General features: G+C 35.4%; 1 long non-coding RNA gene across 1 annotated transcript in view; it reads right to left on the reverse strand.

Annotated features, from left to right (window-relative positions):
* LOC128552924 (uncharacterized) overlaps window positions 1-13,873 on the reverse strand; it is a 33,038-nt gene extending 19,165 nt beyond the window's left edge. The window contains exons 1-2 of the long non-coding RNA XR_008369204.1: window positions 13,790-13,873; window positions 5,870-6,106 (exon numbers count right to left, since the gene is read on the reverse strand). This is a non-coding gene — a long non-coding RNA (uncharacterized LOC128552924). The remainder of the gene's footprint in view (window positions 1-5,869; window positions 6,107-13,789) is intronic.
* Window positions 13,874-22,673: the final 8,800 nt, after the last annotated feature.

The raw sequence follows: 22,673 nt of genomic DNA on the forward strand, positions 1-22,673 counted from the left end.
AGTTTTTTATGCGCATCTTTCTGCGCAGCCGACACTTTCTATGGAAAACTGAACTGAAGTCAACATTTGTTGAAACATGTTACAGACAATCTTAAATATGAGGAATTTTGAATGAAATAACATTTTTGATAAGTTATATCAGTAATCAAATGTTGATACTGGTTTATGTTGTATTGACAAGTATCATGCCTGACAGGTATCTTGCTATTTTTGTGGTTGTGTTTTCACATCGCATTTTAGTACAAAGACAGTGTTGTTCATATAATGTAAGATAATTGACTTAGTACTGATAAGACAATATCACCGTTCAGATTATTTAGTATTTAATTATAGAAAGAATTTTTAAAACTTTTTTTTAACTTTTAGCAGACATACATGTAATCAATTGGGCAGTTCGCGCCATTTCCGTCTGAACAGGTGTTGTATTCTAGCGGTCTTAACATAAAATTTAGCCTGGTGACCTATACATTTTTAGCCATTTTTATGCTCACAATACAATTATCTATACACAAGAAGAAAAAGAAAAAATTCTATGAAAGAGTTTTTTTAAAATTAAAAAAAAAATTTCTTCACTATGGGTATTTTTCATTGAAAAAAGTTCACAAAAGTAAATATGAAACAATATTTTTTTTCATTTGTACCCATTATTGTAAGGATAGAGTATTATAAATATGACTATGATATCAAATAAGTATAGAATAAAATCTGTAAAAAGAAAAAAAACATATTGTGCTGCCTGGGTGTATATTTTGGTTGGTATTTATAATAAAGCAGAAAATTATGAAAATGTTGAAAAATCGCTGGCAGTTTCAGCAACAGTGGATGTGTTCAAAACAATTTTTCACAAAAACAAGCCTGGTGACCTATTGTTTTTATTTGTTCATTGTTTTCAGCACAAATTTTCCTATCGTATATGTGAATTTAAAAAAATTCTATGATAGGAAAAAAACTATAGGAATTCTCTTTAATATATAGAATATAAAGAAAGCAAGAAGCTGTAAAATACTTTTTATCAGCATGATAATGGCTAACTGAGAAGTGACCCTTCCCCCTGAATAAAGACCTGTGAACAAAGACCACTTTTTGTTTGTTCCGAAGAGTGGTCTTTGTTCACAGGTTTGACTGTACTTATATTGTAACTTTTAAGCACGAAGTGCTCAAGGTGAGCTTTTGTGATCGCCCTGTGTCAGTCGTCCGTCGTTGTCAACAATTTGACTGTTAACACTATAGGTCACAATTTTGGCCTAATCTTGATGAAACTTGGTCAGAATGTTACCCTCAATAAAATCTTCGACGAGTATGATATTTGGTCATCTGGGTTCAAAAACTAGGTCACCAGGTCAAATCAAAGGAAAAGCTTGTTAACACTAGAAGTCACAATTTTGCCCCAATCTTCATGAAACTTGGTCGGAAAGTTACCCTCAAACAAAACCTTGGATGAGTTTGATATTGGGTCATTTTGGGTAAAAAACTAGGTCACCAGGTCATATCAAGGAAAAGCTTGTTAACACTCTAGAAGTCATAATTTTGCCCCAATCTTAATGAAACTTGGTCAGAATGTTATCCTCAATGAAATCTTGGACGAGTATGATATTGGGTCATCTGGGGTCAAAAACTAGGTCACCAGGTCAAATCATAGGAAAAGCTTGTTAACACTGTAGAGGCCACATTTATGACTGTATCTTCATGAAACTTGGTCAGAATGTTAACCATGATGATCTTAAGGTCCAGTTTGAATATGGGTCACGTAGGATCAAAAACTAGGTCACCAGGTCAAATCAAAGGAAAAGCTAGTTAACACTGTAGAGGCCACATTTATGACCATATCTTAATGAAACTTGTTCAGAATGTTAATCTTGATGATCTATAGGTCAAATCCGAATCTGGGTCAGGTAAGGTCAAAAACTAGGTCACTATGTCAAATCGAAGGAAAAGCTTTTTAAAACTAGAGGCCAAATTTATGACTGTATCTTCATGAAACTTGGTCAGAATATTAATCTTGATGATCTTTAGGTCAAGTTTGAATCTGGGTCATGTGGGGTCAAAAACTAGGTCACCAGGTCAAATCAAAGGAAAAGCTAATTAACACTCTAGAGGCCACATTTATGACCATATCTTAATGAAACTTGGTCAGAATGTTAATCTTGATGATCTTTTGGTCAACAGGTCAGGTGAGCGATACAGGGCCTTTATGGCTCTCTTGTTTATAATTGACCGTAGGGAAAAACCAAGACCACTTTTCTATGGTACAACATAGATGTTACTTTCAAGTTTTAGGTGTATTTTAAGGTATCTCTACCTGGTAAGGAGTTTTTTTGCGGACATAGAAAAACAAAAGAATTACAATAATTACTAAACAACCACAAAATTAAAATTCCATTTGCATATACAAGTCATGTGCTGGTGTAAAGAAATTTGCTGTGACGGGCGTATATTGTGACATTCTGGCACTCTTGTTTACTATTGACCAGCAAAGACTTGCATTAATAATTATATTGTATTGAAGTTGTCAGTGCTTATGATTTTATATGTTTACCTGAAGAGTATTTGTTTGTTGTTCCCCATGTTTAGTAGGCCTGTTAATTAATAAACAAGAGGGCCATGATGGCCCTGTATTGCTCCCCTGAGTACCATTGCTCAAAATGATATGATCAAGTTTTGACATAGAGCACATAGGCATACACACTAAATATCATCAAGATAAACATTTTCTTGTAACAGTCCCTTTTGACCTAGTCAGGGCCAATTTCCGTACTAAGTTTGAGGGTCCTAGGCTCAAATGCTGCATTTTTGTACTAACATGACTATTCCTTACCCTGGAAGATTGAAATAACATTTAAAACCAATCTCATTACATGCTGCTGATATATATTCATTTACATAAAATAAAGGGAAGTAATTTGTCATAAATTCAGTCAAAAGTTATCTACCCTGATTGTCCGAGTCCATCTGATGGCACAAATGGCATTTCAAATCAGTATCTTCATTGGTTACTGAGATACACTCATTTTAATTTGAAACAAAGGGATGTAATTTGACATTAAATCAGTCCATAGCTATATACCCAAATTGCCTCAGTCCAACTAAAGACAATAATGAAATTTCAAATGAGTACTATAAATATTTACCAAGATAAATCCATTTTTATTAAAATCAGGGGAGGTAATCATGCATTGGTTTATGCATGTAGAAGATACAGAGTACAAGCCTATACAAGAATATATTAGTAAAGTATTCAGATTGATAAATGTTCAATCAAGAGTTATCTAAGATGACTATTTCTTACCATGGAAGACATACATAACGTGTATTCATTTAGATAAAACATAAAGGGAGGTGATTTGTCATAAATTCAGTCAATATGTATCTTCACTGATTGTCCAAGTCCATCTCATGACATAAATGAAATTTCAGACCAGTAACTTCATTAGTTACGGAGATATACCCATTTTAATTTGAAATAAAGGGAGGTAATTTGAAATAAAATCAGTCCATTGTTATCTACCCTGATTGTCTCAGTCCAACTAATGACAATAATGAAATTTCAAGTAAGTCCTACAAGTACTTACTGATATAAATCCATTTTGATTACAACCAGGGGAGGTAATCAGATATAAAACAACTCTGAAACCTACGACTGGATCTGACAGATTCGTCATGGAATCCAAGATATATAGTTGTTGAAGATATTTTGGAAGTTTGAATCAAATCAAATCATAAATGAAGTTTCTATATGGCTGCAAAAGCCAAAATAGCAAATTTTGGACCTTTAAGGAGCCATTACTCTAGAACCCATGAAGAAATCTGGCCAGATCAAGAAAGGAACCAAGATCTAATGGTGATACAAGTTGTGTGCAAGTTTGGTTAAAATCAAATCATAAATGAAGCTGCTATTGTGCAGAAAAGGTCAAAACAGCTAATTTTGGCCCTTTCAGGGGCCATAACTCTGGAACCCGTAATGGGATCTGACCAGTTAAAAAAAAAAGCGAGATCTTATGGTGATACAAGTTGTGTGCAAGTTTGGTTAAAATAAAATCATAACTGAAGCTGCTATTGTGCAGACATGGTCAAAATGGCTAATTCTGGCCCTTTGAGGGGCCATAACTCTGGAACCCATAAAGAAATCTGGCCAGTTCAAGAAAGGAACCAAGATCTTATGATAAATAATGCTGCTATTGTGCAGACAAGGTCAAAATAGCTGATTTTGGCCCTTTCAGGGGCCATAACTATGGAACCCATAATGGGATCTAGCCAGTTCAAGAAAGGAACCGAGATCTTGTGGTGATATAAGTAGTGTGCAAGTTTAGTTAAAATAAAATCATAAATGAAACCACTATTGTGCAGACAGGAAATTGTTGACGGACGGACGGATGCACGGACTGACGACGGGTGATCACAAAAGCTCACCTTGTCACTATGTGACAGGTGAGCTAACAATGTACCCGAATTTGTGGATTTGGATAAGTTTTGCACTATAATGCAATGTGTGACCATGTTGGTACGCAAGTGTTCAAAGTGTCAAAGCCATATATCAAACAGTTGATAGACAAAATATCGAATGGTGTGCAAAACCTAATTATTATGTCCAGAAAAGGACCATAACTGAGCTCTTGAAAGTCCTTGTCCTAGGTAAGCAGACTATGAAGGTAAACAAGTGGTCAAAGTTTCAAAGCCATATGACAAACAGGTTAGGAATAATATAGACTGGTACGAAAATCTTCACTGATTTCCAAGTCCAAAAAGGGCCATAATTTAGGGAAAATAGTTGACAGAGTTATGTACTCTTGCCTACAGACGGAAATCATGATGATAAACAAGTGTTCAAAGTTTCAAAGCCACATGTCAAATAGCTTTGACAAAACGTTGACTTACATGAAAACTAAACCAATTTCCAAGTCCAAAAAGGGTCATAATTCAGCCAAAACAGTTGACAGAGTAACATTGCCTTGCCTACATATGGAAATCATAACGATAAACAAGTGTTCAAAGTTTAAAAGCCACATGTATGCCAAATAGTTTTGACAAAACATGGACTTGTACGAAAACTGAAACAATTTCCAAATCAAAAAGGGCCATGATTCAGTCAAAATAGTTGAGAGTTGTGTACTCTTGCCTACAGATATAAATCATGATGATGAACAATTGTGCAAACTTTCAAAGCCACATGTCAAATAGTCTTGACAAAACATGAACTTTTACACAAATTGTACAAATTTCCAAGTCCAAATAGGGCCATAATTCAGTCAAAATAGTTGCGAGTTATGTACTCTTGTCTACAGATAGAGACTGTTATAATAAACAAGGGATAAAAGTTTCAAAGCCATATGTCAAACATTTTACACAAAATGTGAATTGGTACGAAAAACTTAACCAAGATTTCTAAATTGGGGGGCCATAATTCATCCAAAATCCTTGCAAGAGTTAGATACTCTTGCCTCCAACTGGACATGGTGATGGTAAACAAGTGTTGAAAGTTTAAAAGCTTTATCTCAAAGACTTTGTCAAAAAGTGGACTGGTACGAAAAACTTAACCAAGGTATGATGCTGACGCCGTAGTGAGTAGGACAGCTCTATTTATTCTTCGTATAGTCGAGCTAAAGTGTTTTAATGGGTCAAGTACTGTTTTTGAACAGCAGACAGTTCCGGTGTTCCTGGATCCTGAATCAAAGGTCTAGGACAAATGATTTAGGCAGTGCTTTTAGAACTTTTTTTAAAGAAATCTTACTAACTCTTGCTTAGTACACCAAATAACTAACAGTTAGAAGGTCAGCATTTTCTATGAGAGATCTGGCTGAAACACTAACAGGAATACAACCTAGTCAAGAAGGTCTGAAAGAACAGGCTCAATCTGCGGAAAAGCAAGACCCACCTTGGAAAGAACTATATCTGGTAGCAGAACCTCCACTGGTCCAACTCTGGAAGCTGAAGATCTTCCCATCCCCAAAGTATGTCCTATAGGCTGGCACCAAGGGAACCCCATTTGACACCTGGTCAGCAGAAAAAGCCTCGTCTAGTGACTGGGTCTCGTCCACAACCATGCGAACCTCCTTACCACATACCAGTGGCAGTTCCCCAACGACCTAGACAGCTGACATGTCCTTCACACCTGAAAAGACAAAAGTTTACATTCATAAGTTCATTTCATTCTGTTTAAGTATGACATAGCAATCAGTAAGAACTAAGTGCCACTTCTTTTCAAATCAATAATTACAAGTTCTTATTATTATTATTCTTCAAGTGATATTATCCACACCCTGGTACATGCATGGCATGCTTGCGTACATGCCAAGTATTTTTATGGTTGATCTTCCTTTTGCCACTGAGTAAGTATAACATTTTTTAGGGGTATGCATGGGGGCCCTAGAGTTGCCCTTGTCTGTCCATCCCAATTTGTACCATTCTTATCTCAAAAAGTATTTGACCAAGAGTCATCAAACCTTGCAGGATTGTTATTCAGCATGGGAAGCAGTGCACCAGGGGTTTTAATTTGGATCTAAGAGTCAGACCACACCTATGGCCCTTGACTTAGTGGAAAATAGGCATAAAAAGGGCCTAATTTTGTGTTGCATTTTTCTCGATAAGTATTTGACTCTGAATTAAGAAACATTACAGGAATATTATTCAGCATGTGAAATTTTGTCTACAATACAATACAATATTATAAATTTTATTTAAAGTCTGCAAGATAGTGTCCACAAGCCAGTGAAAGACTGGTCACATTTAGCTCACCTTGAGCATTTTCAACGTTTGTGCTCGGGTAAGCTAAAAATGTTTGGATATTTTCAATATCTTGTGGACAACAAATTTCGACGGTAGATCTAGTTCATTGTAATAAGATGTTAAATTAGGCCACACCAAATTGATGTCTTTTTTTCCGGATTTTTTTTCAAAAATATTTGGGGCGAGCGAGCAAAAAAAAAAATTAAAATATTTTTTTTCAAATCATCATTTACTGAAGCCAGCGAAGAGCGATGAAATAAAAAAATTAAATAATCGCTTGTGTCATGTTTATCACCAAATCAAGTGTATTTCTATTCATAAGCTGGAAAAACAAATGTGTGTGAAGTAACATTCAGACAGCATTGTCTTTGGAGTATTGAATGTTTAATGTGTGATGCATACAATAAAAAGAAAGAAATATATCAGCACTTTTATTATTCTGAAATGTCTTATTTATCTCATATCACTTAACAATTTTCTCTGCTCGTGACATTAGACCTTTTAACCCTTGAAGTGCTGGACAACTTGTATCTATTACAAATGCAGATCACACACAGCACTTTATTGAACCTGTTAATCAGATGTGGTACTATTTGGTGCTAAGTCTGCAGGGTGGGTTATACTGTCAGAAATCAAATGGAAATCCAGCACTTTGAGAGTTTGCCTGAACAAAGTAAACAAAAACAAATGTTGACACTTTTGAGTGACATATATGCAAATGTCTAGAATTCCTGATGTTTTGTCATGTACCATCTTTAATATCACTCAAACCAAATAAAGAACTGTAAAACAATCAACAAAAACAAAAACCTACGATTGAGAAACACATAACCCCGGCGGGTTTTACACGACTGTATCTGCGGAAAGATTCATCTTATTGTATAGCGCAGCAGCCCTAACATCCCTGTAAAACTGCAGCTCGGGGAAATCTCAACAGTCAAACTGGTGCGGGAAATCCGACGAACAGGTAATCGGTTTGGTGTGGCCTTACTAACATTGAAGTCTATAATGTAGTCCAACTACTGATACCCTTTAAATCCACTCTGAAATTTGAGGTCACTACATTTTGGCTTCATCCGAATTTTCTGCACCCTTTGTAGTTCTGATTTTGTGACAGTCATTTTCAGTTTTGGAGAGTGGTGAATTGGTGAACATATTTTAATCAATCAACAGAATACATTCTGAAATTTCACCTGCTGAGACAACGGACAAACTTTCAATTTCACCTGCCGCGACAGTGGGTAGAGAACGATACAGTGGGTAGAGAACGGTTAATAACACTTGGTTTGTGTGGTCTATGGGGCTTTTTATGAAGCGACAATGTCACATGAAGTATTAGGCCATTAATCATTAGACTGAATTTTTTCTTGTCTGCTGCTCTGCAGAAACAGGATCGAACAAAGCTTGCTGATCAAAATGCCATTTTTGCAGGAAAACTCTTCTATTCGGATCATAGGTGCTAGACACGTAATCAAATATTGTACTTGGCATATCTATGTATATATATGTGTATTGATTCCTGCACGGAAAAGAATACATGACTCGTGCTTGGTTCCAGTAGTCCTATAGTATACACACATTCGTCTAAATTTTTTTTTGTAACGCAACAACTGACGCTTCTCAACCAATTTTAGTACGGCATTAATTTTTATGAGAGATTCCCTCAATATTTCAGAGCCCTGCTTTAAGTGTTATAAAATATTAATTGTAAATAGCATGTGAAGTTGTCCACCTGTGTTCTGTTTGTGATTTCACTCAGCCAGATTTGAGTTACTGTATGGCCCTTGACATAGTGAAAAATACACATAAAATGCTTGTGTTACATAATTATATATTAAATTTTTTTTCCTGAAGTCATAAAACATTATAAAGGATTGTTTTATTGCCTTACAATGAATTTTGCAACAGGTGTTCTCTTTTTGATTTTACTCAGCTAGGCCAAAGTTATGATTCTTCACAAAGAGAAAAATACACAAAAAGTTCTTGAAAGTTTGTGTTGCAAACATCCTAATAAAACAAGAGCTGTTGGAGGATAGCAACGCTCGACTATTCAACAGCCTTGTCAATTGAATTAATAAAAAGGTTGAAAAAGGGGCATAATTTTGTAAAATGCAAAGTCGAGTTATTGAACCTCTGTACTGCATGTCATATCAATGACAATGACAAATTTTATTTGCTCTAAGGCCACCGGCCCATGCAAAACATATACAACAAATATTTTCAAATTGCATAGCATGTGCATGGTAGATCATGCTGACAAACATATAATATATAATATTCAGCTACAACATTATGTCAATTTAATATAATGATAATAAATGGCTTCTTCCTACTTATGTAATTCTTTGCAACTCTTGTAATCCATTTTTTCTTTTCTTAAAAGCGTAGAACAAATATACTGCTACTGACTTAATTGTTTCTCCATTTTTGACAGACATTAGAACATTAAATTTATTTATAGTTGGCAGTGATATATATTTTTTTGGTATATGTAGCTTACGTAGTTCGGAATAAAATTCACATTTTAACAGAAAATGATACTCATCTTCTACCGAGTTGGAATTGCACATTTTACATATTCTGTTTTGTCTTGGAACATTAATATATCGACCTCTTTCAATTTCTAAGTCATGCGAACTTACTCTAAAATTAACGAAGGTATATCTAAATTTTTTAACATCTAGTACATCCAGATACATTTCATAGTTAAATTCGTTCTTAAATAACACATAGTTTGAAAGGTTAACATTTGAATGTATTGCTATGTTCCATTCCTGTAAAAATATGTCCTTCAATCTATTTTCAAACAATTTTAAAAATGAGAATTCAGACTGAACAAATTGATTAGCCCATACATACCAAAACCGTGACTTTGTAAACAATGCCTAATGGAAGATACCCAGTTATTATGACCATTTATGTCATCATTTAGCATCATGTTATAACATTTTTTTACCAATCTGCTATTCCGCATTTTTATAATCTTCAGCCAATATTTTATACATCTTTTATTCGTGGTTATGTAAATAGGGTATCTTGCACAGTCACCCAGCGTTGCAAAATTTGACAGTGAACAAGTGTGTGAAGTTTTAATCCTTTCCCATTAGTGGATATTTAGATGCCAGCTTACATACAAAAACTCAACCAAAAACTGCAGAATTTGTAAAAATGCAAAGTAGAGTTATGGGACCTTCACAGTGCATGTTAGACCATGACAGTGAACAAGTGTGTGAAGTTTCAATCCATTCCAATTAGTTAGTACTGAGATACCAACTTACATGATAAAAAACCTTAACCAAAAATTTCTAAGTTGAAAAGGGGGCATAATTTTGTAGACAAAGCAAAATAGAGTTACAGAACCTGTGCAATGTATGTCAGTTTATCACAGTGAATAAGTGTATGAAGGCACAAAAAGGGGGCATACTTTGCTCAAAATACATGTTAGAATTATGGAACTTGAACCAGTGAGGATGGTTATTGTCCTAGAAAAAGAAAAAAAATAAGTTTCAAATCTATAATTATGCCTTTAAATGACAGCTGTATGTACTTGCATGCAAAACTTTAACCAAGGTAGGACGCCAACGCCAAGGTCAGTAGAAATAGCTAGACTATTCTTCCAATATTCGAGCTAAAAATCTATACCCATGATTTTCATGTTATAAAGATTGGTGCTACTGACCACTCATTTTTTTTACAGGGCACTAGACAACTTTTGGGGACAGGTACCCATACCCTCAGGAAGGGGAATTTTTCAACATTTTAAGATGAAAAGGGGATGTATATGTAACTACTTTTCACACTTATTAATACTGTTTTCAATCATTCCTAACTGACATGACGATATTGCAACAGTAATCTTCCTTAAAGGCATTATATAATATTAAAAGAAAGAGTTAATATCTATTTGTGTCAAACAACCTATCATCAGGGGAATTTTCTTCTGAGAAAGGGAAAAAACAACATTATTTTAGAAGGGGAATGGTACCCATATTCGGCCCCAAAAATGGCCAAACGAGTGCCCTGTTTTAGCAGCGTAATATCGTTTCCTGTGTGTCATTCCTTGGTCACATGACAAATATTTACCGCGTAGTTGAAGTAGTTCAAAGTGTAGACAAGAATCAGTACATTTTATAAAATTTACATATTTATCCAATCAAAACCACATTTTTATTGAAAATTACTGGTAGTGTTCACAGTTATTGCATATATCCATAATAAAGTGCATCAATCTGTTTACTTTCATATCTTTCAATTCCTTTAAGTATTGAATTACTTTGATGTTGCATGTATGGAAAAAAGTAGCGATGAACCGGAACCATGTGTTCTTGGTCTTGGTCAAATAAAGAATATTTACATCGTACAGTGATTTTTTCAGTTTTGGGGGAAGGGGGCCGGTGCCCTTTGGAGGGGGAAAAATACAATGTAAAACTAAGAAAAGGGGAATTTTTATTTGTGTTGAAAAAAAATACAGTTTCAAGTTTACTGATAAATTTAGGGTTCATAAGAGCATGTGACATGACATATAACACAATGTAGCATATCAATACCAGATAACCAAATAAATTTTTCAAATGTGGAGGATAAGACATTCATTAGACTACCAAAATTTACATCAGACATTAAGTCCCTTCCTAAAACAAGTCGGTGAGTGGTTGTTTTTTTTATTCCTGTCAAATTCTGACATTTGCAGTCACTGTTACATTTGACCCGTCACAATAAAAACAAACTAAAAAAAAATGTATGCGTTGGACTAGTCCCTTCCCAAAGCATAAAATCAAACCCCGACTGACTAGTTCAAGATGGAAAACTCAACGCTACATGGCTGAACAAATAGAAAGCAAATCATTTACAGACTAACATATTCAACAGCGTTGTTCTGCAGAATAATAAAGTGCTTCGATGCTTCTGATTTATCAAGGGAAGTTACTCCAAAACAAAACGAGAGATACCACAGTGAACTGTTTTCTACATGAAAATGAACTAGTGAATTATGATTTAATTGATTGGCATTTTTTTTTCCGGAGGGGAATTTTAGGCATCGGAAAGGGGAAAAAAACATACTATTTTGAGGGGGCAATGGGGCCGAATTTCGCCGAATATTTTGGTGAAAAAAAAACGCTGTCATAAAGCATGCGCCTACTAGCACTGACTGCTGTGCATTTAAAAAGTACTCAAATAATAGGACAGATATTTAATTTAAAGCTCTATAGTCCTGAAGAGTATACAATGAAATAACATCAGTTAAAATAATTATTTTATGCATTGCTGTTTTTGAAATAATAAAAAAAGTCTACGATTTTCTGGGACAACCCTCGTATTGTGCTGAAAATGAGATTATTTTGGACTAATTTTCAGAAAATATGATTGTACTTTATGAAAATTTGAATTTTGAAACAATCTTGTAGACTTCTAGAGTATCACAAACAAGCTGTCGAAATAAAGTGTCACTTTATTCTATAGATCAAGAGAGTCTCTAAGTTTAACAACAAATAAATAGATGAATAGATAATTAAATACCAACAAAGATGTTTTTACTTTTTCATACACACATGAGCATTGTCATATCGCATTGGTAAAAATGAAAGATCTTGTGTGCACGAGTTGAAGATAGATTTTAATCTTACATGTGAAAGAAAATATTTTCTTTCTTTTCTTTTCAATGATATAATCCACAATTCCTCCAGTTTTGTTCAGGCAGTGTTGTGTGCGTTGTCACAACATAAAGATGTGACAATGTTCACACGGTATGAAAATGTAAAATAATTCTATGAAATTTTTGTTTTGCATTTGATACGTACACATTATGGTTGTGCGGTAATAATGTACGTCTCTCTTTACTGAAGTGTATTTTTTTATAACAATACCCCATCATTTTACAGTTCAATTTTTTTCCACACTCAAATGCTTTCAATTTTTTTTTATGTCTAAAGCCAGATCAGGCAATGTTACCAGCCTGTCTTCTAGAGGTATGGATCGTAACCCTGGACACTTCCTAAATTTTAACGAAGTCTCAGCAATTTCCGGGGGTCCCTAGCCAAAATAATTCAATGTTCAGGTGACGGGACAATCAAAACAAGGGGGATATTGCCCATATGGAAAAATATCTTATTTTCCAAGATCGCGTAAATTTGTTCGACCAGAGGTCCCATGCAAAGTCAACCCTTTTGAAGAAAAAGACATACATAGCCTGTCAACAAACCACATCAAAACGGTCTACTGAACAGGTAAACAAGGTATAGACCTACCCTAAGAACGTGAAACAGCATTTTCTAAAATCAAGGTCATCGAGTACGCAAACACCAGGTCTAGGAAAGTGGTATATTTACAGATTATCTGCAAATTTACTGATAATCTATAATTTTACACATTTTTAGATCTATAAATTTACAGATCAAATGTTTGAAAACTGCTAAAATCATACTTGGGACTCAAAATCGCAGTTTGAAATTAACTGATTTACTTATGGTAGTACAAATATTAAATAAAGGTCAATTGTAACTTTCAGTCATTTCTGACTTTGTTTTTGAAAATGCCAAATTGACTGAAAGTGGCTGAAACTCACAAATGATGTTAATTTGCGCATACTGTAAATAAACCAATTAATTTCAAGCTGCCGTTTTACGAATAAATGTAATTTTATAAATTTTCATACACACAACTTGTAAATTGAAAAATTTGTAAATTTATAGATTATCTGTAGTAAATATACCACTTTCCTAGACTGAACACTTCAGTCATTTATTGGTCAAATTAGATTCACAGGTGGCAGTAACCTAAAAATTTTGCTCCTGTCACAAAAAGCCATTTTGAAAAAAAAAATTGCTCCCGTCACAGGAGCAAAATTTTTTTCAAAATGGCTTTTTGTCATTTTTTCCTAAGGAAACATTATAATTGTAGTAAATGTAAGTGCATATGGCTCATGGACCCATACTGTATCCTAGGTACGTTACTGCCACCTGTGATTAGATTTAGCCTACTCCTGGCCAATTTCTAACTTTGTTTAAATTGGTTCTAAAAAGCCATAACTCCTAAAATCCTTTAGCCAAATGTAAACAAAATTATTTCTTACCGCTAACCATTGCAAAATCCCTGACCTAACAACAGACAAAGAACCTAAAAAACAATCAGATAACACGTCCTCGCTTTACCACCATAAGTGCAACTGTGGCAGTGGCGCGGGAAAATTCACGACTTTCGTGGTGAAAAGCGAGGCTGTGAGGCCCGGCGAAAGGGCTTTCAGAATGCTTTCATTATCATCGTCATCATCCGGTATAAGGATTGGAATCCGAGTTGGAATTTCGAAAACCCTGCATAAAATTCTGTGCAGCTCAATAAAAGAGTAGTAAAATGTGTCTTATGGGTTAAAACTATTTACAAAATATCTGGTCATCTAGTGGTGACGTGTGAGGGTTCCCAGGCTGGCTTGGACGCTTCTATTGTGGTGCAGTCAGTGGTCTTTGTCGGGAGGCGATTCCAGTCGATAATAGCGCGAGGGAAGAAGGAGTCCATGTAGATGGTGGTTACACCTATTGTTTGTCTGAAAGAAGTGTCTAGGGGTACGGACCCGCACCTCTTGAATCTGATCCCTAGACAAGCCTGTTAGGAGTTTTCTAGGGGTACGGACCTCCGTTTTTCTAGAGATTAAGGGTCATTTACTTACATCGAGCGTTCCGCAAAGAATATTGCTCCGCTGACTGACAGACGTGGGACGTTGTACGAATACGCATGGCAGTGACGGAACCTTGCTTCTGTTTTCTTGTATACATTGTTAAATAAACGCCGCTGAAGAAGGCCGAAATGTCGAAAGCTCCGACTACTGCATTTAAGCGTTTATAAATATATATCATGTATCAATGCTACATCATGACCTTAATAAATACTTTTATCACTAAACCGAATGGTGTATCATTAAATAACATGTCCTTACACCCAAAGAAAACAGAATGTATGATAATCGGTTCTTCTATGAAGATGATCTAAAATTTGAAATAAACGACACAGAGCTAGAATAATGTTACAGGACAAAGAAATAAGATCTGTATCTAGATTATACACTTAATCAAAGAGCTATAAAAATAAATGTATTTTATACTTCTTTGACTTAATTCAGATAGACTATATATACATACAAACAATTGCATGAAAAAATTTATTTCTGAAAAAAAATATTATCTTTAATCTTAACGAAGAAGTAAAATTGCTGTACTATAATGCATATATCCTTCCCATTCTCGATTATTGTTGTAATAAAAAATGAAAATGTTATAAATGAAGTACAAGTAATACGACATGTAGTATTACCGAATACTGTTTACAAACTCCTTAGTTTCTTTTAGAGGATATCGAATTCCGTTTTTGTCCATTTCCTCTAATTTTAGGCAAATAAGTTGAATCTTGTTTAGACGGGCCTCCTAAAATATGTTCACTATTGTTAGCCACTGACCCATAAGATTGGCCTTCTAACGCATAAACGGAATACGTCATTAAACTGTTTACAAAATACTTATATTAAAGTAGTTAATAAAATGTTTGTCAGGTGACTGTAGCGTAGTAGGTAGAGCAGTAGGGCCTTTGCAATAGCTATGGTTAATGCCTCTAAATGAAACAAGTTCGAATCTCATGGCGAACTTTCTCTGTGAAGATTCTTTTTCTCAAATTACCTTAATTTGAGGAGCTTTATTTACTTTTATCATAATAGTATTAGTTATACTAATAACAATACTAATAATTATTTTATTTAAAGAGGATAATATATTTGGCTACAACAAGTCTAACTAGTTCATCCCAAGTTCGTAACAGAGACAATGAAGTGAACGACATGAATCAAAATAACGTATTACAAATAAATTAATTCTTAGTGGCGTAAACAGTATGTAGTACAATGAGTACAATGTGCAGGCCGCGCACCAAAATCCTAAAACTCCTATGTGAAAAAAAGTACGGGAAAACGTTGGGTTACAGATATAAAGAATAATATTGTTATTATGTCTCACAGGTAATAACAGAAATAGACTAAAGAAAAACAAAAGAAAACAAGGAGCTGCGTTCAATAAACGCTTGATACCACCAGCGGCATCCTTGTCGGTAGATTTTGCACATAAGTCCAAAACGAGGTCAAGGTCAAGCTGAGGTCAGGTGATGTTTGAAGATAAGGAATGGTCACAGTTTACATCTATAATGATATCAGTTTATTCTTGTAAGGGGTATTGATGCTAGACCAAACGGTCCCATTTGGTTAACCAAGAGATCGTCCATATAAAGCAACCCAAGTCCAAAATGAGGTCAAGGTCATGGTCAAACTGAGGTCAGGTGATGTCTGAAGATAAGAAATGGTCACAGGTTACATCTGCATTAGTATCAAGTCATTCTAGGAAGGAGTATTGGTGCTAGACGAAACGGTCCCATTTGGTTAACCTCGTACGGACGGACGAACAGGACAATCACTATAATTATGCCTCCCGCATCAGTAAATGCTAGGGGCATAAAGAGAGCGAAAAATAATCTACACTCCGCGCGTCTCTTCTGTTTTGATTACGTAGACATGTTTGTATTATTTTCCATGTCCTGTCAAAATATTTGTATCTCGTCGAAGGTACACTTCAAACTTTAAATCAAAGTAATATAACTGTGAGCATATAATTGTTGTTTTCTGTAAGAGGTGCACTTTACGCACAGAAAAAAAATGATACTAACTCATCTGTTAAGACAAAAAGTTGTAAAATATACAGTTAAACTCATTGATCACTCTATTTCGTGTACATGGTGTATGTCTTTTTATTTTTTAATACGTGTGGACACAGTGTTACTTCCCCTTGTTAGTACATTTTGACAATATTATTGGTATAATTATTATTGATATTTTCTCAGAAAACATTTTCTCTCTAGGCTTTACATTTAATGACACTAACGACTGATACCACTCTAGTTAGGAAGCAAAACCATGGTTTACATGAGGGCTCTGCCTCGGCATTTGCCCGTAGTACAATCCTCATATTCTCTTGCAACGCCATTTCCTCATAACTCACGGGGGAGGAACTGTTACACGAGACTTGGTTGTGGAGGATATCATGTTACAGATTTAGGATGCTACTGTTACAGTATTCCTGGATAACGTTACAACATTCGGAGGATAATAATCGCTGTCGGTGTTTTGTTTGCCAAAGAAATAGTAAAGATGTATCTCTTTTTTGCAAAAGTAAAAATTGTTTTTCTAGATCAATGGTATGTGCGTCTGTTGAGACATGGTTTAACACGTGAAACACAGTATATTGATGTCTATCAAACGTTTAATGACAAAATCCGAAATTTTGTTAGAAAATTATCTAAAAGAAGTTGATTAAATTATGTTTCAACCATATTTTATGCTCATTTGCATCGATAAAGACCCTCTTTAGGCATGCAGTTATAATACGAGGTAGAAAAATCAATGTGGGTCTAATTTTTCGTGGTTTTATAGAATGTTACAGTTGTGGGGTGCTTCTTCTGGATGTGTTACAGATTTAGGATGATACTTTTTGGAATCCAGTTTGACAATATACAATACCAGGATAGCAAATAAAATTTAGATATCATGAATTTTTTGTAAGATGTAACAAATATATTATACCAAGTGCACTTTTTTCTGATTTCGAAATTCTAAATCTGATTCAACAGCTATATATAATAAAATGATATATAAACATTTTCAATGGAAAGCTAGTGTTCTATATCCAATGTATATGATACCATAATCACCATTTCGCATTGAATTGTCGTTTGCACTTTAATAAGCTGTTCTTTCATAAATAGTACCTGTTTATGCTACATGTATTAAGCTAGCAAACGATGTGTTCTAGCTTCAGAAGAGATTGGCAATGCGTGTCTTCATCAACGATTTCAATTACTAATAAGCTTAAAAGAAAATATCCTCTCGGAACAGGTAATGGAGAACTTAAGAAATTAATTGGCTTTTCTCACGACAACTCGCACATGTGCAATAAAACTTTATTTCAAATAATAAAAGAATATTTTTTTGTTAAACATGTATACGGGTTTACTGTTAGAACTACCATTGAATCATAGTCTGCTTGCAGGCGCGTAGCTGCCTACAAGCAGATATGCATCTGCGCAATGAAGATTTGGCAAGCATGCACAATCAAATCGGGCTAATCTGAAGCATTGAATCTGTTTGGTCACAGTTAGGAGCCTATATTTAAGAGAGGATTTTATACGCAATTCATAGTTAAATGTATAATGTTTTAGGATTTTCATCTAAAAATATATGCGCCTTTGTCTTTTCAGGACTGTGCGCCATTAGAAGGCATGTCTCAGGACTGTAGGCATTGCGTAAACGCGAGCACGAGCACATTAAATTCGGGTTGTTCAAAAATTAGGAGTTACCTCATAAACATAGTAACTCACTCTCTTTATAGATTTGAACGAAAGTAATTAATCTATGTAAATATAAATAAATACACACTGAAAAGCTTTTCCGAATTCGCTCCGCGATATCTTTGGTGATTTATTTAGAGGTTATGAAAAACATTTAACAACCGATGTATTTAGAGATTGTTCAAACGATCGGTCAATCTGCATGGAAAAGGGATGGGAAATTTGCTCTGCATAACTTGTATCATCAGCTGTTCATCATATGTGTTTCTTGACATATCACAACCAATATCTTCTCCCGTTATGTGGACTTTCCTGTGTTTTTAAACGTCGTTACAGCAACGCCACTCTAGTACATGTCTGACTGCCTCAAATGACAAAATAGATTTTGTTTAGCAGTATTTACATCTAACAACAGAATCCTGAAGAAGGAAACGGTATCATCCTAAATCTGTAACACATTCAGAAGCAGCACCCCACAACTGTAACATATCCTGCTAAACTGCAACATTCAATAAAACCACGAAATATTAGGTCAACAGTATTTTTTCTACCTCGTATTATAAGTCCATGCCTGAAGAGGGTTTTAATCAATGCAAATTTGCATGAAATAGGTTGGAATATCTTTTAATCAATTTCTTTTAGATATTTTTCTATCAAAATTTCGAATTTTGTCATAAAAAAACTTGATTGACATCAATATACTGTGTTTCGCAGGTTAAGCCATGTCTCAACAGACGTGCATATCACTGATCTAGAAAAACAATTTTTATTTTTGGAAAAAGAGATACATCTTTACCACATCTTTGGCAAACAAAATACCGACAGCTATTATTATCCTCCGAATGCTGTAACGTTATCCAGGAATACTGTAACAGTAGCATCCTAAATCTGTAACATGATATCCTCCACAACCGAGTCTCGTGTAACAGTTCCTCCCCCGTGTAACTGAGGCGAGACGATAAGCTTCGGCTTTCAGCTTTTACATGCATCGCACCGTCTACTCCATCAAACGCTTCGGTCAGTTGACGTAGTTTTGACGATTACAATGTGTATTGCATGTATGCTGCGTTTACACTTAGCCACGATGTCCACGATGTCCACGATTTAAAGAAAAGCTCGGAGCTCCACGATATATTGCACGAATTTTGTATTAATACGCTTTCTTACGCTCTCAGTACGTTTTGTTACTACCTGCAGCGTTTTATTACGAAGCTAACACGATTCTGGTCGAGATCTGCCACGATTTTCATCACGTTCTCTCAAGTTCTCTTACGATTACCACGATATGCTATCACGATTTGTCACGTTCTGTTTAGATCCCTCACGTTATCAAGTTTTGTTAAGCTCTCCTAAGATTTATGGCCACGATTTGATCAAGATTGTCACGTTTTTAGCACGATTGGAGTATAAATAGGAGGCAAGGGTCACCCTCACATTCTCTCCAGAGATTCCAAAGAGGAACGAGCTGTGCATCAAAGAGCTGAACAAGATGCTGAATTTGCAATTTTCGTGTATGCCTATAATAGTTACTCGTCGGCAGCAGCAACAAGGGATGGAACAGGGTAGGACAGAAGAGAGAGAGGAAGGAGAAGAAGAAATAGAAGGCCTAAGACATGTTGGGTGAGATCATGGTTAAGCGGAAACCGAAGGCACCAACTGGGACAATACCCTCAACTTTTCAACACAGAACTCAGGCGTGAAGATGTTGGCTCTAACGTCAACTATGTAAGGATGCCTCCAGATCTAGTGGAACTTAGAATCGTGTTTCCAAGTTCACCAAGATCCCCATACGATGGAGCATCAAGGTCTGATGCGCTACGTTAAGGTCTGTTAAGCTGCATTACGCTCTACAACGATTTCCACGTTCTGTCACGCACTCTCAAGATTTAAGGTAAATCGGGATAATCGTGGCAAAATTTTTGACTGTCAAAAATGTTGTCACGATCCTCACGATCATCACGATTCCACAAAGTTCCCTCAAAATCACCACGATTCGATCCTACGAACCCCCAGCATAGGGAACGTATTAAACAACAAATACGTGACTGTACAAGTTAGTGCAATGTTGAAAACGTTCAATAAAAATTTAAAAGAAAGCATTTTTTTTTTCTTTTTGGTTTGTTTAAGGTTGGGAACAGTTATTCACTTATATAACGACATGCAGAAAATGTCACCAAAATTCTCGGAGTCTGTACCATTACCGGTATTACCTTGTTCTTCATAAGCCACACTGGTTATTCGGGTACCTACTCGTGTGAGCGATACCGCCCTCGTGTGATTTATATACATGTAGGTTGTTTAGGGTGTATAAAAACAATGCCAACGTATGACACATATTTAAGAATGTTGAACATTTTAAAGACAGAATCGTCCGAGGAAATGCATTAATTCGCACTGGTGAAAATATCAGTCCTTTATAATATTGATATGACTATAAAATTTGAAGAAATGTAACGAAATTCATGTATTTTGACGTTTTGATACGTATTTTTCTTTGTTCGAAGTTGAGATAACTGAATTTGCCACTCTCCTTGGTAGAACTATGCACACTCAACTACAAAACTTATAGATCGTGTACCTGCAAGTTACTTTTGTTGATAAAACTTCAATTGTATGCATCATGTCGCTGTTTTTGATGGTACCTCTGACGATCGATGAAAATAAACAATGTTACCTACCCGTTTGCACATGGGTACCGTCCTCGTTATGTCAATGAACATTTATAAAACTCCCCGCAGCGATTATTTCCGCATACGGTACACTTAAATGAACGCAACTGAAGGTAATCGCTTTGAGAATCTGGAAATAAGAACTGGAAATGTGAAGCCCGACCTTTAGTAGATTTATATGCTTAGAATGGTAACTTTAAAGATGTAAAGAAGTGAGAGTGGACCGTATCAGCAGTTTTTCAACAATATCAAATCTTCCCTCACACCCACCCTCTATTCTACACATTCTATCATCTTGCCTTCTTGGAGTTCTTCTTTTTCTCCTGCAGTCTCATTATGAAATCGACCAAACTTGTCGACGCACCGTTCAAAAGTGCTTATGTTAAGACCTTCTTTTTCTTCCTGAAAGGAAAATCGGACCCTCTCTCTGGGCATGTATCCGTATAGAGATAGGCTGCGGCTTCATAAATCTGCGTTTTATCGTATCTTGTAATATTCGCCTCTATTTATAGGCGCACCCTCCACTTAGTTTAGATCGTGCTAATTATGCGACTTATTTACAAGTGCATACAATATACACTACTGTATAAGTGTCTTACAGGCGACTAACTGAAGAAACAGAAGCAGATATGGAAGTCTGGTTATCAGATCCTATCTCTTTTTAATGTTTGTTCAGTATGTTCACACACTCCTCACAGCGGTTGTAAACGTTAAATGTACGTCAAGGGCGTGAGATTCAAAATTTCAAGATTTTATTTATAACTGGGCCCATACGGGCATCAGTATTATAATAACAACAAACTTACTGCCAATTTCAGAATAGCTCGCCGTTTCAGTGTTTGCATCATACACTTGTAGTCACTCACTGATATCGATTTTCTTATCGTGAGTGGCTAATTTTGTAACCGTCATTTACATTAACTCCGCCCAAGTCGCGAGTCAAGTTAAGTGGGTTTTTCCCATTAATTTGTCTTTGACAGTCATACAATGTATTTATGGTTTTAAAACTTGATGATATTACAGTTTAAGTCGTATCTCAGAATCAGTTTCAAATGAAACATTTTTTACAATCTGTGACTGATTACAATTACGTATAACTGTCCCGATTAGTGTCGCATTATCTAAAAGTACTTAATTTTTCTGTCAGCGATGATAAAAATCATTAATCCATTATAGCCTCACTACAAAATGCAAATTAAGTCAGCGCATAAAGTTTATACATGTAAAATTACACATGTGTTTTTACCACTTGGTCAGAGATCTAAGTTTACAATAGTAAATCATAGCCCGATTGGCATCACTTTTCATGTCAAAAAAGTAAAATATTTAATTTAAACATAAACTCCCTGTTTAAATACGTTACTCAAGCTATAAAGGCAATAAACAGTTCTGTGAGCCTCACGGTTTGAGATTCTACCAAATATTGGCTCGAATTAACTGAAATATAGCCGTGGTACATGGGAAGAACCTCTACAAGAAACGTCCAAATTTCTCAGATAAAGAGATGTGATCGGTAGCAAGGCTCGAACCCGTGCCCTCCCCACCCACCCAATTGACCAAATCAGAGATTACAGTGATTTCAAGTTAGCGACTAACCACTTGACTACGGGGATAGTCACATGATGGATGGATACTACAATTCCTAGTTTAGAAATCACACGGGCACATTATTGCAATAAAGCAGAAGTCAGCATTGACTTAGGGCGACGAGTTAGACTAACAGCTTATTTTTACATCTATTTTTTCCGTTTGACTAAAATGTTCATGACATCACATACTACATGGTTTCTGTATGCAGTAATAATTTGACGGATTTCTATGAAAAATTTATAATTTTTGATATGGAAGACTTTTCCAACGAAATTTCAATCGATGACAATCCTTTGTTTTAATATTTTACACATCACGCGTATA

Source organism: Mercenaria mercenaria, unplaced genomic scaffold, assembly GCF_021730395.1.
Source record: "Mercenaria mercenaria strain notata unplaced genomic scaffold, MADL_Memer_1 contig_3293, whole genome shotgun sequence".
Taxonomy (NCBI): Eukaryota; Metazoa; Mollusca; class Bivalvia; order Venerida; family Veneridae; genus Mercenaria; species Mercenaria mercenaria.